The sequence below is a fragment of the Mustela nivalis genome (assembly GCF_964662115.1).
Source record: "Mustela nivalis genome assembly, chromosome: 2".
NCBI classification, from domain to species: Eukaryota; Metazoa; Chordata; class Mammalia; order Carnivora; family Mustelidae; genus Mustela; species Mustela nivalis.
This window is the reverse complement of record NC_139021.1, coordinates 22,479,620-22,506,871: the sequence shown is the minus strand read 5'-3', so window position 1 is coordinate 22,506,871 and position 27,252 is coordinate 22,479,620. Positions and strand designations below refer to the sequence as shown.

Below are 27,252 nucleotides of genomic sequence, written 5' to 3'. Positions count from 1 at the left end.
TTCAGTATTCATACCAAAGGTTAATAAGACCCATCTCTCAGATAATACAGATAAAACACTTTTTTGTACCAAAGACTGATATTTTAAAAAGATCTGTTGTTTGGCATTATTATAAATGTGCTCTTTCTATATAATCTCTTAAATATTCTTTCAAAAAATAGTTAAAAAGAGATTAAGTAGTCCTAACGAATTTCCAAAGGTATCTTTACTATAACAAGCATTTTATGTTTTATGAGAATAGGCTAAAGGAAAGTACTCTGCAAAGAGATTATTTTACTTCTTCAAAAACAGTGATAATTTAAATCTTCCACTCTGTAAATCTATCCGGGACACAAGTACTCCCTAATATGCCAGGTTTGGTATAATTTAGTTATCCAATGCCATCACACATTTCTTGACCCTGTATACTGTATTTCCACAAAATAAAAAAGGAAAACATTGCATCCTAACAAACCTGGTATCCTATGCATTGGCTATGGGCATTTCTAGAGCAAGCTGTGTCTCTTTAAATATATAAGTCTTACATTTAAACATGCCCACCAAGTATCATGATGCTGAGACTTCACCAGTTTACCTCTGAATATCAAGACAAGATTCTCCAAATCAGGTAAGACACAAACTGTACTCCCCCCCCCCACCCTTGGTATTTGTCCACTAGTTGGTTTCCTCCGGGCAACAGAAAAGGCTTAAGTGGCTGACATTCACTACACAGTTAGAACAAAACAGTGGGGAGTCTCATTTCCTTCTAAGCATCATTCAGAAAATACAGAACAGGATTCTAAGCTCCACACCCCCCCCCAAAAAAAAACCCCACAAAACAAAACAAAATAATACAAACAAAAAAACCACAAACACAAAAAATACAAAAGAGTACTATAACTGACATCAAAGCTTACATGTTTCAAGAACACCTCTATTAGCATTCAGGTTAAAAGAAAAGTGTTCACTTGTTTAGAAAATATTTACTGAGCATTTAGTGTAAAAATATCAGACTCTATTCCCGACTCTGGGAATGCGGTGGTGAATGAGACAGACAGTAAGTGCTGTCCTTCTATTTAAAATGGCTTCTCCTTTGGAGCATTGGCTTTGTGAATTGCCAACTGCAAAATCAGACCAGGCCAGGGAGGCAAATTATGGCAATGGTAAGGCATGAACTTTGGAGTCTTAATGGCCAGAGTTCAATTCCTGGCATCCCATTATTATAACCTTAGCCAGACTGCTTAATGTCTCTGAGCTTGAGTGTCCTCTGTTGTCAAATCAGAAGAGTGAAGAGCAAGCACGCCTGCCTCAAAGGACTATTGTGAACACCAGCAGGTTCAGACCGTCGGAAGTGCCTAGAACAGAGACGACACTAAACAAAAAGCAATTTCTTCCATTCCCTCATTCAAGCCCAAATATCCTCTGTGGATAGTGAAAACACATAAAGGCAAAACATTGATATAACAACTTTGGTTTGTCTCAGAAATCAAAGTGGGGCTCACCTTAGATTGGGTACTATTTTGTTTGAGTCTTCTATCAGCAGTGTGGGAGAATGCAAAAGAAGAGTAGCACACGGCCTTCTTCTATCATTCTTTATTTTAATCAGTGGTGCCTTAAGAAGCTTAAAGGAGAAAGAAGGAAATCACAAAACTCTGATGCCTGAATCTGTAAGTGCTCACCAAAAAAAAGAAACTTCCATCATCTACTAGAGACCTACATGAGAGCTGAAATACTACTTTCTTCTCACCAACCTTTTTCAGTTTTGAAAATAAAGCTCAAACACTTTGCCTCCATTTAGCTCAGCAAAGGTAGCGGCTTAAACATAAAAGTGCAAACACTGCAAAGGGGAAGAAAAAAAAAAAAAAAACCACCCGTGGCTGGCTGCCAGCTCTTGGCCAATCAGTCCTCACAAGGAAGGTTGCGTCAGAGGCTTCCAGCCTGCTGGAACTTCTGCAGCTGCCTGCAACGCAAGCTTGGACCACCCAGGCCGAAGTGGACTGGCATCTGGAGAAACACACAAACAATGGAGAACGTTAGAGCCTTGCATTTCCGAGCCAGAGATTCTGTCACTAGGCTGAGCCTGGTCTTTGAGAAGTCCTAGGCAAAGAAGAAATCTAGGATATGCTAAATGACTCTACTATTAAATCACTGTCTCGGGTTAGCAGCATAACCTCCAGGATGGAAAAATATTTTTTCAGTGGAAAATCACCCGTATTAGCGTTCATGGATCTAGTTTTCAACTGGTGTTGGGCTCTCACCCAGTGTAATTAACATCTTACCTGTGGGTGGCTGGTAGAATTGCTTTACACCTCTCTCATCATCCCAGCCCCAATACTTCCTGAAATGCATTATACAAACAGATAGGAGGTGATGTTTCTAAAGATAGACTATTTGGTCGAGGGCTCTATCATAGCCCCTCCATTCTGCTCTCGGCAAATTTATTTTTCTAATTTAATATCAGAAGGCAGGCCTACGTCACTCAAAGGTTTGCTCAAACGCAAGTCATGCCAACTTGTTATAATCACAGGGAGGTACAATAGCGGATGTGGGGGACGCTAATTAATGAGTTGGACCTCGAATCCCAGATGGAAAGCCAAGGACGCGGACTTCTATCAGATCTGAATGGAAACTCTGCCCCACTGATGATGGATGTCTCTGGGAAATACGCACCCTCCTCGCACCCAAAGTACAGATACTTGGGAAGGTGTAGGAGAGAAACAGCCCGCTAAGACTGAAATTGAAACTAAAACCTGGGGAAAAGCACTAATCCCATCCAGACACTTGGATTTAACTGGTCCAGAGGCAGCCTGAGCATCAAGACTGTCTCTATTCACCAGGTGACACTAATGACAGCCAAGGTTGAGAAATCCTACAAAAATTCCTTAGATAATACTGACCGCCTTCATGGAAAAGTTAACTAGGAAATTAGTGTATCACAGCATACTGATTTACCAGACCTATCAGAACAAAACATAGCAATGATTCACTAGGTTGCACTACAAATGTTCACTTGGCCTTCTGCACTAGACTGGAGGCTTCAAGAGGGGGTTTTATTTGAGCTTCTGAGAGAGATCTCTAGACATGGTAAATGCTCAATCATTGAACGGATGCTCAGAAAATACCATATTGTGTGTTTCAAAGGAAAGACAAAGACTTTATAGAAACATGTTTTCTGCCATCCTCTAAAGCATTTATTTTCAAATTTCAGTGTGCATGAGAATCTTATTCAATATGTAGTTTCTATGCCTCCCCCACAACCTAATGTCAGACCAAGGAAATTCAGGTTGTTTCAGCAGCAACTTTATACGAATTCCTCCAGTTACCTGCTACAACACAGGAATAAAACAACGAAATGGTACAACCTATACACCTGAGATGAGAATCCACAGCCAGCTAAACGCAGGTAAGAAAGGGCTTCTTTTTTTTTTTTTTTAAGATTTTATTTATTTATTTGACAGAGAGAGATCACAGTAGACAGATAGGCAGGCAGAGAAAGAGAGAGGGAAGCAGGCTCCCTGCTGAGCAGAGAGCCCGATACGGGACTCGATCCCAGGACCCTGAGATCATGACCCGAGCCGAAGGCAGCGGCTTAACCCACTGAGCCACCCAGGTGCCCAAGAAAGGGCTTCTTTCATCTAAGCTCTTGACACCAAAGGAAGATCAGAAGTTAATGGTACCAAGAACATAGTGAGTTGTGTAGTTCACGACAATTCAACATACAGATGAAGCTGCTCTTACCAATTTAAGATTAATAGTGGAGAGTTGACGGACTGAATATTCTGGATAATGTGTGGGTCCTTGGCAGTCAAAAGCAGTGTTTTTGGCTGAGAGCTACACTTGCTACCTGGTGAAGGGAATCCAGATGAGTTCTCTTCTAGAATGCATTGCGGAGTCTAACTGAGGCTGTACTTCTTGTTATCTTAGGAAGTTCTGCAAGAGTCGGGTTTCAGGAAAATCTAGAAAGCAAGTTATATTATCAGGAGAAACTGGGCAAATACACTGTGGCATAAAGTTGTTATATTGTTATATTTGTTTTGCAAAACAGAAAGTTTCCTATTTGCTGTTCTCCCTCTAGACTTAGTAGGGCCCAAGGTTTAAAAAGTTTTATCTTCTTCAAGTCACTGGCTTAGAACTTAATGATGCCTTTATAAGGACTCCATTCAAATCCTGGTCTATCCATATATTGGCTGTGTACCCCTGGATGAGTTACTTAACTCTCTGAATCTGTTTAATCATTTTTATCACAGGGAAACCATATGGTTACCTCATAGAGTTATTGTGAGGATCAAATATAATGTGCCCTGCACAGTGACTATACATGTTAGCTGATAATAATATTTATCATTATTATTTTTTGTTTTCCTTGCCTCCCTGTGGTTCTTGGCAAAATAAAGTTCTTCATGGCCTTGTCCAGGCATAATCTCTGTGCTTACCTATATTATTTCTATGTGACGTCTGATCTATTTTTTCTATCCTTTTTTGTACAGAGAACGGCCCAAAATCAGACCAGATGAAAGCTTTAGGTTACCTTCTGTAACAAATAAACCCCCGAATGTTAACAGCTTAACACCTTAAAAACTGATTTCTCACATAACAGTCCAAAACCAGTGTTCCTGATTGTAGATAGTTTGCCTCAATGACTGGTGATTAAGGGATCTGCTCCTGTCCATCTCTAGCTCACCGTCCCCCAAGGCTTCAAAGGATTCTGCACCCAACAGGCAGACAGGGAAATGGAGAAAGAAGAGTTTCAGCCTGTACCTTAAGAGCCCTCCCCAGAAGTGAGTCTCTTCCCTGCCTGGCTGGTTCCAGGGGTGAGAGGTAACATAAGGCCACACCTAGAAAGGGAATAGAAAACAGAGCCACTTGCCAAGATGCTCACCCCCAAGCAACCGCTCCAGATCACGCAAGGAAAATTCAAATGCTTGTTGGGTTATCATCCATCTATACCCAAGAGCTTTTATTTCAGTTTGCATGAAGGTGAGGTCCTGGAAACCTAAATTGAAAGGAAAGTTAGAGATCTCCTACTGCAGGTGCTACCAAGGCAGACATGCCTCAAATACCCCAGAATGGTCACCCAGCTAGAGCAAGATCCTTGTGAGAAGCTTTCATTAGGAAAGTGTTCCTTTCGTGGTCCCAACTGAGCCATCTGGTGTTTCACAGAGTAAGTGTATGCACATATTTCACCAGACCTCAAATGAAATAAATGTAGCTGGCTGTAGGATTCTTTTTCCCAGTAAGTACCCATAGCTCTTCAAATGTTCTTAATATACCATGGTTTTCAGACTCTTCACCATCATGTCTTCTTCTCTCCACTGAAAGCGCGTCATTTGTCATGGTCCCAAAAGTATTTGACCCCTGCCAGATGCACACAATATTCCAGACACGTGACTGGATATCCTATTTGGTATCATCTTTTCTAAATTATACTAACCAGTGTCACAGTTCTTCCTTCACCTTTGGTTTCTTCTTTCTCCCACATTTTAATTTCTCTCGTCATGCTTCCTTAACCAATGGATATCTTTAGCTTCAATTTGTCTGTTCCCATTGTCATTTAAATTCCTACCAGTCACTTTCTGGCCTCTCACCAAATTAGCATTCTTGCATCAGACACACTAGGGCTGTTCAGAAAGTAAATTTACAAGGTGTTTTTATGAAACTGATTTTAGGAGATGGCAACTAATCCCTACAAGTATTTAAACAGCAGCTGATTGCTACTTTCCCACATAATCCAATAGATTCACACATTTCTTACACCACAGAACCTGCTTTTTTTCCTGCCAGCTGAGTAAATTGCAGGGTCCTTGGTTATTAAATCAACTTCATATCACATCAGTGAACACAAACTTTATTGAGTTCCAGGCTTGTTGCAAATAATGTCTCCTAGAGACAGAATGAATTTTGCTTGAAACTGGGGCACACTTTTCCACGTCTTCGAGTATTGATTTGTTCAGTGATTTGTCCTCTGTGTGTTTGCAGGTCCTCAGATTACATGGCTTTGCTCCCTGCTGGTCCACTTCCTCTCCAGGACTGGGCATGTCATTCTGATACACTTTCAATTAAAAATGTTCTTGCCATAAATTCAAACAAGTTGACCATGAAATTCTGCAGCAGAAACCACTCTTTTTTTTTTTTTTTTCATTAAAAAAATGGAAACACATGTTATAAAAGAACATTTAATGACATGGAAAAATATTCAAGATATATTGGTAGAGAGAAAAAGCAGATTTCTTAAAATGCAAACACAATATGAATCCATATTTGAAAAAATAGAATATATATAGTGTGTGTGTGTGTGTGTGTGTGCATGTGTATGTCTGCATAGGAAAATGGAAGGATATTCACCAAAGTATTAGCAGATCCTCTTTGGGTGGTGAGTTTTCTAAAGATAATTTCTTTGTTCTTAGCTATGTTTTTGAAATTTCTATAATAATAGTAGAACTTTAATAAAGACAAAACATCATGTTACATATTTCTTTTAAAGATTAATAAAGGTAGACACATAACTCTAAACAATTAAATGCCATACCACAAGTCCAGAAAAATAATTTTTTTATATTCAGAATCCATACCACTATCTCTTTTCTTCTGAACCTTTGGTTCCTAAAGAAACATTGTTTTAGACAGAACATTTGTGTCCCCTGCCTTCAAATTTATATGTTGAAGCCCCCAGTGTGACTCTATTGGCAATAGGGCCTTTGCAGAGTTAACTAGGGTGAAATGAGATCTTAAGGTTGGGACCCCAGTCTGAAAGGGGTCCTTAAAGGAAGAGACAGGAAAGGGCACTCTCCCTCTCCATCACCCTCCCACTCCTCTTTCCATCATGTAAGGACACAGCAACAAGTCAGGAAGAAAGTCCTCATCAGGCACCAAATCTACAGACTCCATGATCTTGGACTTCCCAGCCTCCAGAACTGTGAGAAAACAAAGCTCTGTTGTTAAGACACCTCTCTGTGGCATTTTGTTAGAGCAGCCTGCGCCAACTGATACAAACACCACAGTGAAACCAGTTCATTTTTCTCATTATGCATAAACATTTAATCTCATAGGTCATTTCTTGAGCAATCGCAACACTTCGATAATCCTCACCCATTGTTATCGAGATGTGGAAGAGGCAGAAATACTCTTCCACATACTCAGGTGAATTCCAAAGTTTCCTGAGCTACTTCTCTCTCCAGGCCTTCTGATTCTTCTCTATCCCCAGCCCGTGACATCTTTGGGGTCCTGGTGGTTCACACACAGTCACTCAAGAATTCAGGAGGCAAGGAATTTAGCAAGCATAGACAGAACTGAGGACACACAGATGGTGGGGGTGGTGGGAGAGGTTTTTTTTTTTTTTTTTATCATGTAACTGATGTCAAGGTAGAAATCAAAAAGGCAGATGGAAATAAAGAAAGGAATGTAGAAGGGTCTTGCTGAGCACATCTTAATTTATGAAACCCAACGATATTTGCTGTAGGCCCAGCATGTAAACTCAAATTAAATTAAGCCCAAACGGGGCACCTGGGTGGCTCAGTGGGTTAAAGCCTCTGCTTTCAGCTCAGGTCGTGATCCCAGGGTCCTGGGATCGAGCCCCACATCCGGCTCTCCGCTCCGCGGGAAGCCCGCTTCCTCCTCTCTCTCCCTGCCTAGTCTCTTTGCCTACTTGTAATCTCTTGTCTGTCAAAAAGATAAATAAAACCTTTAAAAAAAAAATAAAAAAATAAAATAAAATAAATTAAGCCCAACCACCCAAAGCGAAAAGCCCTCCTATATGATCGTTCACTGACCTCAACGTTAGACTCGGGCTGCAGCAAAGAGGTCACGAATTGTTCCTGAAGCTATGCTTAGAGTCAACAGAGTTTCAGAATTAAAGTTCTGAAATCCTGGAGGTTGTGACCCCAGAGGACAGAGCAGACAGCTCCCCACCCCAACGTCAGCATCCCGCAAAGGTTGGCTGGAATGCGCATCGCTGGCTATGCTCCCCTGTCCGAGGACTCCAGATGCATCCGTGGAAACAAAGCTGGCTACAGAGCATACTCTCTCCCTCCCATTTCAGGAACACATTTCAAAATGCCACTTTATTAGCAGCTAAACAAAAACACCTCTCCGACAGGGATGAGGGAGCGTGGCATAAACATGTCATCCCCACCTATTGTTCTGCAGACTTGAAATTCTCCTATGACTGATTATAAAAGGCAGTTATAGAGGAAACTGTTTGAGTCTGCTGAATGAAAAACAAACAGAAAGGCATTCAATGACGAACAGATCTGATGGATTAAAATGCACCGAAGAAAGACATCTCAGGCGATGCCTGAATAGGCCGAGTCGGAATGAGAGGAAATTCGGCCTGCAATTTCCAATCAAGAGAAAACTGGCAAAGCAACAGAATTTGAGGCTCCCTCAGATTTACACTTTATCTGCTAATTAGCATTAACATGCGTGGTAGAGGTATCTCACCAGCTTGTGGCACAATAAAAAACGAAATGTGTTATCACCACAGAATGTGTAATTACTTTAAGCTCTGGCTGAAAATTGCAGGGTACTTCATTTCAGAATTTGTATATATTTATTGTTAGAGATAAACTTGTTGAAGTATATCTAATCTAATTTTATGTTATAATTCCTGTTTAAGATAATTTTAGTGTCAGCAAGCCAAGGACTGAAGTAAATACTACCATAAATTGTAATACATTAAAATACCAGCGCATTACATCCATTTGGCCGTGACTTGATTCGCTTATTGTTTAAAGACAAAAAAAAAAAAAAAAAAAAAATCTCAGATTACATCAAAACTAGAAATATATCCTGTGGGGTGTTTTGTACCCATGTCAGGTCATGCCGTCGATGGAGTCTGCCAACAGAGACTCCCTACCTCAGCTCCTTGGAAATGTGAATCACTGTTAAAAGAATTGTAGATTTCCGTTTCCCTTAGGTAGAATTTATTATTTTTGTAAAATCTCCTTCAATTGCCCTGTACCTCCCCACAAGGGAAATGCATTAGGACAGATTATTTGGCTTTAAATCATAACTAGGTTAATATTTGTTTTAAGTTTGAGTTAAGACCTAGTTTAAATTCCTCCTTAAATTGTTAAACAAGACAATTTGGGGCTATGGGAAGGAAACTATAGCGTGTTTTTCAGTCATACGATATTATGGCAGAGGCTACCAAATCATGCAAAAGCAATTTCTTATTTTCCTACTAAATAGGGGATTATAGCGAAAGTGTTGCCTGCATACAGACTGTTCATTTTTGAGCAGCATTCTGTCAAGGCTGCTATACTTGGAAAGACATGGGGTAACACTGCCTCCGAAAACGGAAGGCTGGATCTAACACTATTTCTGTTCAGCAACTAGCGATTTCTCTGCCTTTTTATGCCCTTGTTTCTCCAGAAGAGAAACAAAGGAGGGAATAAGGAAGGAAGGACAAATAGACAAGGTTGTATAGCTCACAATGTCAATGCTTTTATTCGTGTAGTTTGTGTTTGTAAGATACAAAAGCTTTTGCAAATTTACTCTCAGTTTTCTACCTACTATTCCCTTAGGAAAGCATTGAATTCAAGGACCCCATGGGATAAATCTTACCATGATTCTTTTGGAAAAAGCCCCGAGGATTTTAATGTCTGCCCACTGGCCTCCCTGTTGTGTGAAAAATGGTGGGAGCTAATGAGGCCTTGAATGACTTGGCCCATCTCATAACACTGATGTATTGGTTCTCCAAGAGCCTTTCTACATGTTGCAATAATTAAATCATATAGATTGGAAGTCTTGAAACTTTGAAATTCTTTGCCTGGGGAAGCAACTTCACTCGGCACATTCAAAACACAACTGGATTTTCTTTTATGGCTGCCTTTCAACTTGGGAAATTGATATTTTATATTTAATGATTCCTAGTGATATCTTTGCACCAAGCTTGGCATATGAAACAAGAGGCCAGTATGTAAACAAAATCCAAGCTTCCCTGTAATGTAATGGGAATGAACAGAACAGAATGATTCCTTGGAACAAGGGACCAGGGCAGGGCAAGAAGCAGCAATTCGCCTGGTTTACCCCCAAAGACCAAAAGCACTGAACAGACATGTTGTCCCTGCTGCTCTGCCTAACGACTGGTTAAGTATCTCTAAGCCTCTGCCTCTGATTCCTTCTCAGGCTTTCAGAAGGTTGGCGGAAGAGGGGACCTTTCTTCCAAAGTCTCATCCTTGCCTGCTGAGCAGAACTGTGAGTTTCCCTGGAAGGAACTCTCCTTGTTTCTAAAGCTGTTTCAACTCCAAAGATCCGTGATCCCCCTCCTCTCTCCCTGTATATGGAAAGTAGTTTGGAGTCTTACCAAATGAAAGCAGCTAAAGACAATCTGAAGCCATGATAGTCCATACCATGTGAATATGAACTCTCTTCTCCAACCAACAGCTTCAACGAGGAGTTACCTTGAGTGTGTTGACCTGATGCTGATACAAAATTTTAAGGCCAAGTCTAGTGATGCATTCAGATGAAAAATGTTTCCAAAGTAAGACTTTCTCTGAGTGCACAGGAACTTAGCCCAATTTACAAGAAGAAGCATGAGCCATTTGCAGTAAGTAGTGCTTTTTTCATCCAGAATCTTACCTGCTACCTTGTCTCATAACATGGCCTAGAAGCCTAACACGGAGCCTCTCTCGGCCAACTCAACATTAATCTATGAGAGCAGAACAAAAGGGAAAAGGCAAAGTCTGCCTTTGGACAGGTGCCAGGGTGTCCTGTGATTGTCTGTTCTACAGACTTTAATGTAAACCCACATGGCTTTGTTTCCATCTCATTCAAGACAGTTTCCATATTTGCATTTTGACCAATAATATTTTTATAACATTTTTTAGAGTAATTTATTATCTGAAAATTTACTTAAAATCTTTTCTGTAGGCTCTTAGAAGGGCTCTGTAAAGTAGCTTGACCTGAGCCACTACACAAAGGTCAAAGTTGAAGTTCAGTGATTTAGCAGTCAGGAAACAGAGGACACACTCAAAGAGGGAATTTAAGGAGAGCCTTTATAAAGGGGCAAGATACAAAGATGCAGGAAGAATCTGCTGCCCACTGGAGCTATCCAACACTAGGAGCTCTTGCCATCCTTGGATGGTTGCATGAACTCATCCAGAGCTGCAAGAAAGTACATGCCCAGGAACTGGGGCCCTTGGTAGAGAACCAAAGACACTGAAAGCCCAGGAGGGAGAATTAACTTCCAACCACACTCTTCTTCTGCCCTCTTCTCCCCTGCTACCGCCTCCATTAGCCAAGTGCGGGTAGAAGTGCAAGGGCAAGGGAATCCTGTTGGTGTCATTACTACAGGTCAGCAATCCAGGGCGTGGAGGAGAATAAAGAACATCAGAAGCTGATCTGGAGGGGCAAACAGGGACTACCCAGCGCGAGTGGGTTACTCAGGTCACTCAACTTATCAGAAGAAATGCTTGATGTAAAACAGGCTTCTCACAAGTTCCTGTACTACTATAAAGCCCACCAGTAAAACAAATTTGTTACCACTTTTCACTTCTTATGGATTTTCATAATAGTCCTCAGAGACCAACAAATACTGTTAACTACTGTTGTCACCAACATCTTAATAGAAACACACATTCCTGTTTTACATATGTTCAAACACACTCAGTGGTCTTTTAACCACCTTTTATCAAGAGCTCCTTTTATAGGCTCTTAATTATTTCCTAATTATTTACATTTTCCTTTATGACAGTGCCTTGTTAACCACACATTAAAAGAAAGTTCTCTATCTTTGTGATTTCAGAAATAATTAATTTTGTCATCCTATGGACTTATTAATGGGACTTCCTTGTTTCCTGCCCCTCACTTCTTTATTTCTCCCCTGCTTTGTTTGTAAGACATCCTCTCCCCTCCCCTACACTGGTGTTCAGCTGTATGATTAACTAACTCTCTCATTCTCTCTCTCTCCCTGGCAACCTACACTAGATCATAGGCCCTTTATTTTTTTCCATCCTTAATATCTCTTTGGTGGCTTCACTGAAAAGAGATTTCTGCAGTCGAAGCTGTGACACATGTCTTCTGCTGCTGCAGCTGTTACCTTTGCCTTTAAGCTAAAAGTCAGGAATATACTATTGATGTTATCTATAATTTTTAGCCTGGAATGGCCCATGTTGTATAGGCTGAGCAGCCTTTACTCAGACTCACCTGGATCTGCTGTCTGGCCTGTATTTCTACATTTGAGGGGTTAATGTTCCTAGTGACTAAAAGTAACTCTGACTTCCTCACTGGCAATCCTCTATTCAATAAAATGGGTAATTTACACCACAATAATACACATTTTTTCTATAGTACATGGTAAAACTATTTTAAGTTTAGGTGAAAAAGTATGTGACCAAGAAGTATTTTAATTTTCTCCAGAACCGGACTTGATACAAAAACAAAGACAAAAACCATCATGACAACCAGTGTGGTAGGAAAGTGAAAAAAGTTTGGCTTCAGGAGTCCCATAGCCCTGGGCTTCAGACTCCAGTCTTTGGTTAGTACTCATCATCTTGGGCAAATCATTTAATCTCCAAACCTCCCCTTCCTGACTATAAATTCATTGTAAGAATGCCCCTTGGTGGCAGATTTTAGGTTTATTAAATGGGGTACTGAGGTTAATGGGAATGGAATACCTAACAGAGATCAATAACATCCTCCTCTCGCTCCTTCCTCTCCCTGCCCCTCGTGCTCCCATGTTGCTCTTAGTGGACTTCCGCTCCAGGGTAAGTCCTCCACCTGGTGCTTCCCATCCTTTGCATTCTATGCAGTTCTAGCCCTCTCTTTTACTATCTCTATTTGTTCCTACTCCTCTTTTTCCCTCCCATGTCTGTCAGCTGACCAAGTTGAAGACCCAGAGGCCAGTCAACCAATGTAAACATGTGAATTTAACAGGAATAAGATAAGAGTGAGTGATAAAGACTGTAGAAAACTAGAGAATGTTTGTTCTGTCTACAAACACGTGAAATACAATACACACACACACAAACACACACTGTCTGCCAAGCAAAATACATCAGCAAGTTGGATTTGGCTTTTGAGCAGCCATTTTGTGTGCCGGCCTTCCGATGGGGTCCAGAGACAGTCACTGTTCCCAAATCTCGGGAGTCACCATGCTGCTGATGCTTAAATTTTAGTTGTAACTTTGAGCAATTTTCCAATAAAACTCTCTTCTGAAAGCATTCACACATGATATATAAGAAATCCCAGACCACTTTGCAGATATACAGATATAAAATCTAGGTTTATATGCTTTTTTTTCTCTACCAAAAAAGCTGTTGTTACAGCCAAAGATTTTCCTAGACACACAGAACCATATTTTCAAAAGTCGAGGAAGCAAGCGGAACTCTCAAGAAACAGACACACACAAGGCAGCTAGCTATGAAGTATTCATTCCAAGTATCTCTATAGGATGTCAACATTGCCAAGACAACAATGCCATGAAGTAGGAATTGCAATTATTATTATGTTTTCTTCACCTCAGATCCCAAGTATTTGATCTGGGTTCATGATCAAGTTTTTCATAAACAGGTGCTTTGCACGGTGCCTGGCAATGGTAATCATTCTATAATTATTTCTGAGTGAATAAAGTCAAAGAATCATTAGCGGATTCCTTCCAGGGGCAACATCAAATTCTTGGATAAATGGATTTGGACTGTGATTCCTAGAAATGGGGTAGTCTCTTGCTCAGAGAATTAGTGCACCCTGGAATGTCGTGAAATGATGTCAGGCTCTATAAGCAGCATCTATAATCACAAACCCAGAGTCAGAGTCTTACATGTGTGCCATGTGGAAAGGGATGTGGGTCTTAACACCTGTGGTGTTTGCTTTTTTTCAGACAAATATGCAAACTGATACCAAGACCATCTGGTTCTTCATCCTCAGATATAAAAGATGACTACACGTGCGGAGAACTAATCATTTTGTTCCCTCTCGCTGCTTGTCTGATTTCATAAATATCTTTATACAGTTCGTTTTAATAACGATTGCTTCAGAGTTTTCTGGTCCTCGGCTTTGTTTATATATCCTTAACTTCCCAAGAATGAAAAACTATCAAGTATCTTCAATTACCATATCAACAACAACAAAACTGCCTTCTTGGAATTGAAATCCAAATTTCTATATTTCCAGTGTGCTGCTTTCCAGGAATTATAGGGCCTACTATTTGAAGGTTTCAAATGAAAATAGGTGAACAAGGGTGAATGGAGGATTTCTGACAAAGTAATAAGAGCCTGAGAGAGAAAATCTTGTTGCTACCTCTTGTTTCACTCCTTTGCCTGGGCTTTTCCTGTTTGGGTTGGCTCCAATTCTAGCTACGATTCCCAGACCCGAAGTCAAAATGGCTGCAGCTACCAGCACAGCTGATGTCTCTGACCTTCTGCTTATCCCCAACCAATCATGGTATAAGAAATTCCCTTTCCTATTAGTTTCAATAAGACTATACTGGACTCTTTCAAAAGGGGATCTTAACAGGAAACCAGGAATAAAGAAAACAGATAGAAAAGTATAGACCTCAAAACACATGCAGAGCCCATGAGTGTTATTCAAAAGTCTGCTATCCACAGGTGCAGCTGGTGCAGTGGATAAGATTCCCCCCCCTCCCCCACCCACCGCCTATGTTTTTTCCCCACCTCCACCCTATTCCTCAAAGAGCCTGAGATGCAGAAAGGAAATAGAGTGCTGGAATCCTGTAAACTACCCCAGCCAAGGTAGATGTGCTGGGCTTTGGTTAAGTCAGGTTAGGAGCTTATATGTTTTCCTTTGTCTTTTTTCACTTAGTTTCCAAGCCAATACTACTTGGAAAATAAATGTAACCTTACGTTTGTGAAACAAAGGAAGACAGGAGCTCCTAGTTCAGATAAGAGGAACAATAGGAACTGTCTAGGGTTGTGGTCTCCAAAATAGATCCATTCACCCTAGATAGTAATGCCGTAGGAAAATACTAGAACTTGCATGTTTATGTTCTCTTACCCTTTTAAAATATTTCCTTAGCTTTTACTTCAGTAACAAGACATATGTAATATGCAATCCAGTGGAATATGTATGCAATGCTCAAATAAAGGCCCACATGTTGTTTTGAAGACCACCGCCCACAAAGATTAATACTGTAATGGTAGCTTCCATGGCCACTCGGGATTTGGGGAAAATCAGGCAGAGATAGAGCAGATCAGAAGTGAAAACCCAGGCAGGAACGAGCCAAAACATCCGATATGCTGATCACTTCCTTTCTAGTGTTTCCCATATACCACATTTTTGGCTTCCTACAGAACACTGTGTGAAGTGGCCAGGCTCTGTAATCAGACAAATCCCCTCTACTTTCTGTGTAAACTTGGGCAAGTTCCACAACTTTTAACACCTCAATTCTGTTTCTGTAAAATGGGATTTGTGATACTTACATCATACGAGTTATTGCAAAGACTAAATGAGATCATGTATATCAAGTACTTCAGTGATCTCTCAGTAAACGGTGGCTATTATTACTCCTACTTGTTCCTTTACACGAAGACCCCCACCCAGCCCCACAGGTCTAGGCAAGAGGAATTCCAAAATTTTAGCTTGAGATTTACAGGGTAGTAATACCTTACTTCCCAAATAAGGGTAGGGGACTTGTCAGGGACAGCTCTGCCTTCTCATGAATTAACCATTCAATCCCTATGAGTTAAGTAATATTTTCATTTCGCTTATAACAGAACTAAGGCACAAAGAAGCTGAGTAGGACCTTACCAAAGATTACGTAGCTGCTTTGTGGTGGAGCTGGTAGGTGGATCCAGAGTAACCCAGCTCCAGAGATGTATTTATCTGCAACCTAAGGCTTTCTCAACCTTGGCACTATTGCCTTTTGGGGCTGATTAATTCATTGTTTTTGAGATGGGCTGTCCTGTGCATTGGAGGATTCCCTGCTCTCTGCCCGTTTGATGCCATTAGCATTCCTTCTTCATTTGTGACATCAAAAATATCTTCAGACACTGCCAAGTGTCCCCTTGGGGGCAAAATCACCCCTGGCCAATAACCCTGCCCCGCATCAATCAACCCTTTTATTCTTCTAAAGATCATTCTGTTAACTGTGAGTTAGGCAATGTTTTACTATTATTTTACTCAGGACAAAACACAGGCACAAAGTTCATTCTTGTTCTTGGTTATACAGTAGTATCACTTGGGGAGTTTTTGAAAACCTTGATTCCCACACTGCCCCCAAGGTTCCTTGGATCAGGATCTTTGGGGCAGTTATGGAAGAGGGGGGAGGAGAACCAGGCATTTCTGCTTTCAAAGCTCCCCAGGTGATTCCTGTGTGCAGCCAATGTTTAGAAACAAAACTCTAGTCATTCTTTTAAAAGAATCAGTTCACAGAACTATATATTTACTGTGTAATTGGGAGCCTAACTCCTTTATTACAGTATACCTGTAATGTCCCCCATTTCCTTGAGTCCTCTCCCCTAAATGCTCCCACTCAGGGTCTCCCTTTCCAGGTACCTCGCTTGAACATGTCCTTTTTCCACCACAGACCCCTCCCCTGTGTATGCCTCCCTATTTTATCAAGATGGCCCTTCTGAAATGCCCTTCCCTTGTTTTTTCCTTCCCCAGACTCTACCACTGTTGGGTCCATGGTCAAAGGAGCAAGACTGATACAAAGCAAAGGTCAAGCAAAGCTTTATTTCGCACCAAGCATCGAGAATCAAACCGACTGGCCAGGGCTGTCTCTTGCAAAGAGGCAACCCCTCTCTGCCTTATAGACTAGAGTTTAAGGGCAAAGGCCATGAGGTTGGGCCTGGCCACGCACAGGTGGCCAACGAGATTGTAACACACAGAGAAAGCCTGCAGAGTCATGCTAGGTCACACATAAGTGACCAATTGAATTACATTTTACCCTCTAGTAGATATTTGAACGAGCCTATCACCTTGGTCAGAATTGGCACCCAAAAGGCGCCCAAAGGGCGGAACCCATACTCCTTGGTAGCTAGGGAGATAGTATGCGCCCCCACGGATTGGATACGTCCACCTGGCCTGACCCACCCTTGTATTTGGGCTTTGTTACCTGGGACTGGTTTCTGGGACTTGTTTTTATGGAAGTCCCCTGGGGGGAGGTGGGCAGAGTCAGTTTAAGTTTTACTGCAAAAACAACAAAATCACTGTTTAACCGGATGGAGTCGCTCTGGCTAAACAGGCCCTTACACCACCATCAGCCTTCCTCTGACTTCAGCTCAAGTCAGCTTAGACAGCACCCCTTTTGGAAACCAGCTTTGATCTACCCATCAGCTTTGGTCTTCTACACTGCCTTAAAAAGCCATAGTATAGCTCCTATCCATATGTCAGTGTCATCTTTGATATTTCTCAGCCCCTCTCCCCCGACCTCCTCACTTCTAACATCAAATCTCCCAGATAGATCTCCACAAGGGCTAGCTCTGTGTCCTTTATCTCTGACCCCCTAGAACAGAACTGTGTCTGATACCTTACACACAACTTAATGTATATTTGCTGAATTAGTAGGTGAGCTACCCTCATCTTTTTCTCACCGTTCACCAATCCGTGTGGATCACCAATCCACTCCTTTGCTAGCTTCTCCCTGCACATTTCATCACTGCCAAACCTCCTTCCTAGTTCTGAGCCATCTGTTCACTGGTGAGAGCGGTGGCTGACCTGTTTTCACTCCCTGGGACTCAGGAGAAGAGCCAGGCAGCTGTGGCTGGAACTCATCTCTGGCTTTGAAACCTAAATGAAGCGATCATCAGCAAGCTCCAAGTTGTGGTGAGCCTTGTTCATGCTTGGATCATCGTCTGTCTTTACCACAATTCCAGGCTTGCACGTTAAAATACAAGAGTGATAGCAAAACTGCCATGTTCTCTCTGCACTCCATAACTGAGGGCAATCCAATTTGTTTCCCATAATGAAGCTGCGCCATTACCCACTGGCTTTACTCTGTAAAAAATTTCCTTCTGCCGGATTCCTATCATTCAGAGTATTTTTAAAGATGCACTAGTAATGTGTGGGAAAACACTCAACCTAAGTGTTTTTCTTATAATTTTATAATTATAATCAATTCTTATAATCAATTCTTAGGGCAAAGTAGAGCATGCAAAACATCTGTGCAGAGGACGGACTCACCCATATGAAGAAACTCCTCCTTGTAGGTTCAGAGGCCAAGAAAGGAATGGTGTAGGGGAACTAGTCATGTCAGTACAGTGAACAGGCAAGTGTCCATCTCCTAGACTCCCCTCCTCTGCCATTCTGACCCTGGCCCCTGACCAAATGACTCTAAAACTGGATAAAGATTGATCCAAACTACAATGGGGCTCTGAGGATGGTTAATTCCTAAGTCTTGCTTAGTCAGGAACACCTCACAAACCTAAGTTTCTACAATAGTCCTCCCCATTATTGATTAGGTGTCCCTGAGCCCATAACACTTTAATCCTCAAAAAAAAAAAAAAAAAAGTGATTTCTCCCCAAGTGGAGAAAAACTTTACTCCAGACTTATCAAGTATCATGTTGATCATAATCTAGTCATATTATTTAACAGATATGTTGAAAGAAACCAGAATTAAAGTTACCATTCATTACCTAAGGTAAAATTATTCTAGCTAATATTTTTGGTAGGATTGATAATTCTAATAATGCTTGTTTCATTGGTCACCCTTTGACTAAAGATATTTTTATCAAAAACAGTTGATGAAACTGGTGATTTTAAAATAAGGTAACATTTACAAGAAAGAAAGGGAAAGATTAAATCATAAGTAAAACCCTTCACGTTTTTTTTTTTTTTACTGTTTAAATGGAAACTATTTTGTGAAGATTAGATAAATATCAGTTTAAATAAAATCAACAATAAGTAATATATCAAGTGAAAGTTTCTTCACTTTATAGAGAAGTCACAAAACCCCTCCATCAGATAACTCCCAAATTCCTCCCCAACTTTTCCCAAAGCTAATACACTATAACCTCCTAGGTATTTCAAAACTGTAAACTAAGGAACTAATGTGACTATTTCTTTCTTTCTTTTTTTTTTTCTAAAGTGACTCTTTCTATCTTTTATGCATTTGTTCCTTGGGCTCCCTTCCTCTCTAAGGCATGATTGTTCTGGTCATCCTGAACACATTTCAATGTTTTTTAACCCAAAGAGAGAACTAGCTGCTTTTGTACAGATTCGTTCAAGAATAAACATTAGCTGGCATTAAAATACTGCTCTTAGAGTATATTATGTATACTACTACTTGCCAGAATAAAGTTTCAGTTATTACACGTACATTTATAGATATACACATATGTGTGTCTATATACAGACAAGTAGAATTTTATATAGAGAGACTCTGTGTATATGAAAATGAGACCTTTATTTGCCTGTGCAATGTGCCAAAATATTAAAATTAGATAATTCAGCCAAGTTCTTCATGGTTTTGCTTGAAAATACCTTTTAAAATTCATATAAAGTTGATTCACTTTCTTGGGACTTTCAAAAGAATCTAAGTAATCTTAGGGTTAATCTAAGTTTCACAAATAATCTATTTGATCCTCAAGAACAAAGGACGAAAAAGAGGAAGAGGAAGAAGAGATGGAGGTGGAGGAAAAAAGAAAAGGGGTGGGTAGGGGAGGAAAATGAGTCACAGAGGAAAGAAAAAATAGAAACTCATCGGTGCCAATTTACAGTAGAAGGAAATCACTCTTAAACAGTCATGATTCCTCTTTGATCATAGAAGTGGGGACCAGATTTTTCTGGCTCCCTAAAATTCTCCCACCTTCCTAAAACAAACCTTTATCAAAGGAACTGATGATGTCCAGCCGTTAACAGAGTCTCGAACGAGACTAGATGGATTAAACTCCCAGAAAAGTCGTGCCTCAAATCACTCCCTTGAAAACTTCCCTGGGCCCTTTCCTCTCATCTTTCCTCTCCAGATTTTCATCACATACCTTCACCTGCTTTGTGATGTTTCCCATCTCAACAGATGTAAATTGTTTATGTATATGTTACTCCAACCAGACTAAGAGTAACAATCCTACAGGCAAAATCTGGGTCAGGCCAGCTTTATAAAAAGACTTAAAACAGTGTCTGCTTCCTTGCAGGAGCTAAATGTATGCCTACTGTGTTAAGAGATTCCTACTGGAAGAAAACTGGCAATAGAGCTGGAGTCTGCATCTTCAGATGCATGGTTCACTGCCATTAACCACTGCTATTAGCACCTGTAGTCCCAGGACACTGAAAGGCGTGCCAAGGGTTGGTCATTATTTCAATCCTGACTAACTCATTTTCAGAAGAGTAGAAACTGCCCTATTATTTTAATTGCAACATCCTTCCTCATTCCAGTATCTCCCTAAGTTTGCTCTCACCTGTTCCAAATAAATTACACCAGGAAAGAACTTTGTCATGAGATCAACCCATAGAGTAAAAAACTGCCGTGCTACAAGAGAGAATAACGTAGAGAGAGCACCCATCTGCCCACTCATTCATTCCATTGTCCCTTCTTCCACTTGTTGATTTCTTTGTTTCTTCATTTGTTTTGCTAATAATCAGATACATAGACTTGCACTAATCCTAATCTTAAATTCACACATGTCATCGTCCTTGCTTCAGGCAAGGCTCTAGTCCATCTTCTCTTATTGTTGGTTTGCTCTAACAATTTACAAATTCTCTTGATTCCAGCACCCAACTACAGAACCAGAATATTGACAATGACTTACATCTAAGTAGTCCCTCCTATTTTGGTCCCCTTCTCTCCCATGTGAGGAAATCACTTGGCAGAATTTTTTATCCTCTTTTTTAATTTTTATCTCAATTTATGTATTTGAAACAATGCCTTCATTGTTATCTATTCAAAAAGTACTTCTATCCATGTTTCCATGTCATAAAATAGCAATAGCAATGATTTTATTTTATAGAGATACTCAGGAGCTTTGGTCAGCATACACATGGCACATAGTCATGGTTCAGCAATCTCTGGGTGAAGATTTTAGGCTTGGGGAAGGTAAAACCACTCTGCACTTTGGCTGGTCCCTTGTCCCCATGCTACAGCCTCACGTGTCCAGGAGCATGGTGGGAGCCAGCATCTCTCACAAAATGGGAACTGCCCTCTGCTTTGTCATTGGCCAGTCCTCTCAGACAGATGACTTTTTTTTTTTTAAGTTTATTTATTTAACTAATCTCTGCACCCAACGTGGGGCTCAAACTCACAACCCGGAGATCAAGAGTCGCATGCTCTTCTGGCTAAGCCAGCCAGGTGCCCCTCAGGTGGAAGACTACTAATAAGAGCTAAATAAACATATTTGTCATGCAAATGCCTCTTCCACAGAACCACACTCAAGTCAATATTACTTCCTCCCTTGGCCCCTTTTTATATGACAAAGCCTCCAAGCATGCTAGTATTTAATCTTACAGTTGAAAATGATGATACCTCGTGACCCACGGGAGCAGAAGTGTTCCAAATGATGTAAACAAATGCTCAAAGAAGGACTAATGCACTATGGGGCTGTCAGTAATACCACACCACTCTTCATCCTGTTTCTTTTCTTCTTGGACCTGTCAACCCAGTCCTGGTCAGGCTCTGGCGGCCATCTCAGGCTCCAATGGCTCAGGTCCCTGCCCTGTCTTGTTTCTCTTCCTGTCTGTGGTTCTACTTGGATAAACATTACCTTCAAGTTACACAGCAAGAGGCAAGAGCTGATTGGCGTCCAAACCATATGAACAATATTGTTCTCCCTTGTATTTGAATCTCACTTTACAACTTTTCGGTGTCTTTCACAAATAGTACATTATTTGAAGTTCACAAAAGTCTCTGAGACATGTGGATATGTAAAATGTCAGGTATTTTGTAGAAGACAAAACTGAAGCTCAGGGCAGTGAAGACATTTGACCAAGGTCACACTGTAACAGAAGTAGGTGGGATCTAGACTTTCTGACTCCCATAGAAACTCTTTTCCTTCTACCCTCTTCTCCACCTGCTCCAAGCCCGCACCCACAAAACACTGATAGTCATCTACCTACAGCCCTCTCATGGAGGATTGGAATTGTGCCTTCCTTGTTCATCTATTGTTGTCACAACATTTACAAGAGAAATGCTACAGGGCAAAACAATCTTTGGAAAACTATCTCGGCTTATTTGCAATTTCAGTCCTGGCTCTTTTACATCAGTTGTGTAAAGACATCTTAGAGACATGCTGCTAAGTTAATTCTCAAATGTCTTTGTAGGCACTTTCTTTAAAATGGAACACGTCTTTACATCGTCCTTAATTATGTCAGTCTTCCCATCGCCACCTGTATTATTTGAAAGCCCCTCCTTAAAATGATGTTAACAAACAGTCCTAAGAGGCAGTTTAAAGCTGTCTATTCCTTTAGAACCAAAGGAAATCGAATTTGTTCTATTAATCCAGCCTTTGGGGGTTAATGGAGTCCCTTCATTCATCTTATCACAGCTAGAAAGCTTCATGATGGGGTCCCCGTGCGCAGATAACAAAACCACTTTCTCAGCTTCCCCTCGGCCCTCTGCCACCACAGTCAGTGTTTGGTTCATAGAGTCATTCACCAAGAACAGTACTCCTTAATTACTCTCCACAATTCATAACTAATCACTGGCATTGTACAAAGGAATGAAATAAAAAGATTCATTTGAAAACATGGGCTATTACGAACCGTTATATTTCTGTACCTTGAACATCATCAACATTCTGGATTCATTTCACTTGGGTTTCCATTTGTAATACTAGCATGGCACGTACAGGAGGCATAAAAGTCTGCCGTTAAACGCGGCATTAATCTGCATTTGCTGCGTGCATAGCCCAGCCCACTCCCAGCTGACTCAATCTGGGGCATTACCTGGGTCCACTGACATTCAGCTATGTGTCCTTCTGGCCGCCGCAGGTTGTGGAAGCCCCCACAAGGCACCTGCACTCTCCTAGCATCTGTGCAACTGCCCTGGATTCCCCAGGGCTTTTCAGGCTCATGTGGGCCTGGGTAAATGGGGCAGGAGGGTGTGCCAAGCAGCCGGTTTTTATTCCGGCATTTGCCAGAAGGGAAATTGCTAAAATGTTTTAAGGCCCCCTCAGGAGAATAAAAATGTCACACTGCCTTTAGCTTTTATCCCTCAGCTAAAATCAATGTTTTCTAAAAGAGAGGAGCTTTTAATACTCTTCTAAGAGTATTGCTTCAGATCCAGCTTATATTAATTAAGCACATACTTTTGGCAAGAGTTTTAAATAACTTCATTCCCATAACAATCAGCTATTAATCGTCTTCACCTCACATTTGTGGAAACTGAGCCCGAGGGACCAAGTGGCTCCTGAAGGTCACACAGCCTAAGGGGCAGAAGCAGAATTCGCACCTGGCTCCTGGAAGGCTGGTCGGTGTTCCGTCCTATGTCGTTTCATCCCGCCATACCCTGATCACGCTCTACAGAGGGAGGGGGTAAGCGGAAATGAAATATGCTATGGCTGAGTCCTATATGGGACTGTCATGATTCACTTACTCATTCTTTCAACAAATATTAATTGAGGAACTACCATACACCAGGCCCTCTTTGAGGTGCCAAAGATACAGCTGGGATTGAAAGAGACAAAACTCCCTGCCCTCGAAGAGTTTACACCTACTGTCGGTCACAGTCAACAAACAAGATGAGAAAAGTCAAATGTAGAGCATGTTTGTGAGCTTTAAGTACTAAGGAGATAACATATATTAGGGAAGAGAGATGAAAGGCCACACACAGGTTGGAAGGGGTGGAAATTTCCAGCATAATGGACTAGGAAGACCTCCTCCCTGAGAAGGAAACTTCTAAAAATTTTTTTGGTATTTCAGTTGTATTCAATTATTTCATTGGTATTTGCCTTTCAGTGTTGTTGGAAGGAATCCCGTCGTTGCATTCCTGAGATATATTGTAAGAATCAACTTGATAATATTGATCAACTGTCCAATTATTTGCATATTAATTTGGCCCCACCTGGTGACTTAGGACCCATGTAAGGACCAGAAATTTTAGTTGTGTTTTGGAGAGTTCTTGGCCATTGCGGAGAACACAGAGCAGACAAACATGAGTTTATGTCTCATGCTTTCTGCGGTCATATTCCAATCCCTCTGCTACCAGCTTGTAACTTTCAGCATGTGACACAACATCTCTTAGAAAAGTCTGTAAGAGAGAGATATGATGGGTACTTGCCACATAGGACTGCTATGAGGGTTCCGTGAGATCAATCCCTTCCAAGTCTGTACTCAGATGGGAGTCTATATCATCTACATGTACATGTAATGTACATGCATAATGACTAGTTAATGTAAGAGACATTACTCTTGATGACATATTCACTAAAAACAAAGAATAAAGCTACCCAAACACTCCTATCTATGGCTTTCAAAGAACATCGATGTGAGTATGAATGTGGTATGGCAAATATCCCACACTGAGGAAATGTTTTTAATTTAAGGTGTGAATATAAACTAAAAAGGCAGGGTTTCTTTAAAGAGTCTTGAAGGCAATGCCACAAGCATCCTGAAGCATAATTGACCTCAGATAAAGATGTTGAAAAGTAACATGCATGGGGACACAGGTACAACTGCGGAGGTGATTATTTTTCATTGGTTAAAAAAAAAAAAAAAGCGAACCCATCAGCAGTAGGGACTGCATATGGCCATCATCTGTATCTCCCTGGTCACCAGAACAGTGCTCAGCAGACAAGCATGAGGAGACCCAGGAAGTGTCTGATGACAGCCAGTATCTGAGCATGGCGAGCCAAAGCTTAGCTGTAGGTCTGTGGTTGCACGCTCTGTTCCAGACTGCCCCAGGGTTTCCCAGGGATGCCTGAGGACTATAACTGACCAAGGCACTGAGAGCAGTCTTCCAGCATCCGCCTGTGCCTAGACTCCCCCTGCACCTCCACTTTCATTGATTTTATATACCAGAACCCAGGTCAGAATTTATTATTTTTTTAAAGTCTTACTACTTTAAAAAAAAAAAAAAAAGGTTTGAAACCTCTGAAAACCATTATTTTATAACTAGCATGTGGTTTCCATACTGTCGTACTTTCAGGATCCAGCCCAGTACCTGCTCCATGATAGTTATTCCAAGACTATTTGCTCAGTGGCTGGATTACACTGGGAAAACTGGGAGAAGCACACAAACACAGCTAACGCAGCCCCATCCGACCGGAACTCGTACAAGCAACTCTGGATATAAATATTGTATCAAGTAGTAAGATGGCGAAGGATAAGGGGTTAGCAGATTTCATTTATTTTTTAAGTTACTGAAACCGCTCAGAATTTTAATATGAGAGAGGCAAGGTAACAGCAGATGAACAGAGAATTAGCTAAGAGAGGAGAGACAAGTAAGATTCTGAAGTCTGCCAACTCTGGCCTGAAATTTCTCATTAGCTGGGTAACATTGGACAAGTGACTTAATCTTGCTAAACCTCAGTCCAGTTGTAAAATGAGGACAGTAAGAGTATGTGTGTTTTCTTGGGGTGTTGTGTGGATGAGATAAGGTATTTCACGGAAGGTTTCTAGTACAATTTGGGGCACATAGAGAACATTCAGTAAACGTTAGCTGCATACACACACATACACATACACACACACACTATTTGGGTATATATACACACATGCTATATATATGTGTGTCAATATATACATATATACTACATATGTACACACTAAGGGGATATATGTATACATATTTGTGTTTATTAAAATTCTTAAACTATGATATAAAAAATAATATAATCCTGGGTTTTAACATGAGTTTATTAGCAGCAGAACCAATTGTTCAAATACATGGGAAAATCCCAAAGTATGGGTTCTCTGGCTAAACCAAAAGCTTAGAAAGCCCATTTCCCCTCACACACACACATGTGCATGTGCCCACACATGCATACACACATTTACACACAGGCATGTATGCACACACATATGCATACACACACTTGGCTAGCCCAGCAAGCACCCTATGTCTTATTTCTCTTACAATCACCCAGCAGGACTTTAAGGCTCTTTGGAAAAGACTGAACCATTAAGAAGGTCTAATTCTCTCACACATCAACAGCCCAAACAGGCCCAGAATAATGAAGGTATTTGTCTGATGCATATGGACTATCCAAAAACAATAGCCAGTATTTATTAAGAACTAACTATGCATCAGGCACCACGCTGAGCAGTTTACCTACATCACCCTAATCAACAGCTTCCTGAATTAAGTATTATTATCATTACCATTTCACACACGCTTGCGCGCACGCGCAGGGATTAAATAAGTTGGCCAAAGTCTTAATGCTAGTAAGTGCAAGAGCCTGGATTTAAACCAGGTTTGTATGATTCCAAAGCCTTAGCTCTATTACCTTCTTACTTGTAACCCAGGCAACCTGATTCCCCATTTCATCAGCTGAAGTCCTGCCCCAGATTGTTCCAGAACCTCTAATTGATGTACTTCTTTTCCTTTCAGAATATGAAACTGCATCTCTGATTCATAAAACACCCAAGACACATTTTCCAGAAATCTGATGTCCCTGCCAGAGAATTTGAGCTATGTCTACACAGCAGTCCTATTGGAGTCAACCTGATCAGTCTATGTTAAGGATGATGTTTTTAAAAAATTCGTTTTTGGAGAAAATTAAGCAACAAGAGGGTTGCCTAAAGTTTTCCACTTTCTCCTGGTTATTTTGGTTTCATTTCAGAATAACTCCTCCACCCCTGCCCCCACCACACCCCCTCGCCCCCAACTTACAGAAAACACTTCTGTGATCAAATTCACAGTGAGCAGCCCTGGCAGTCTTGAAGATGGAGTCATCTGGTAGATTTCTGTGTGTGCTCCCTTCCTGTGAGCCCCAATAAAATAGGCATTTGCTACCATACTTAAAATTCATTACTGATCATGGGAGCCAGTGCCAGCATAAGTGATTTTAAAGTAAGAGTATCACTGTGATATTGGGTTTTCCTGAATGAATGAGTAACACTGCTGGCAATGTGTTTCCTTGACCCTTTGTGTTTCATAACTCTCGCAGGGAGCTATGACAACTAAACATTTCAGTCATTCATGTACTAGGAATTTATAAGCACTTCCTCTATACCTGGCACTGAGTAAGAAACTGAATATTAATTTTTTAAATAAAAATATCTTTCTTACTTGAGTGTCTTCCAGGGTCCAGGTACTATGCTGAGAGTTTTTCAGACATTGTTTCATTTCACTCTCAAAACAGGGAGCTTGAAACCGTTACTACCCCTGGCTTACAGATGAGGAAACGGAGACTTACCAAGTTAAGTCATTTGCTCCGAGTCCCGTAGCCATGTAGTAATGGAGCTGGGAAACTTTGAGTCAGAATGGGGTTCCTGGCATTTACTGA

General features: G+C 40.9%; 1 long non-coding RNA gene across 1 annotated transcript; it reads right to left on the bottom strand.

The window, feature by feature from the left end:
- Window positions 1-1,556: 1,556 nt before the first annotated feature.
- On the bottom strand, window positions 1,557-26,818 carry LOC309858262. The gene is made up of 4 exons (XR_014308119.1): window positions 26,637-26,818; window positions 4,859-4,972; window positions 3,718-3,935; window positions 1,557-1,983 (listed from the first exon to the last, which is right to left on the bottom strand). It is a non-coding gene; the product is annotated as an uncharacterized lncRNA (long non-coding RNA).
- Between the last annotated feature and the right edge of the window lie 434 nt (window positions 26,819-27,252).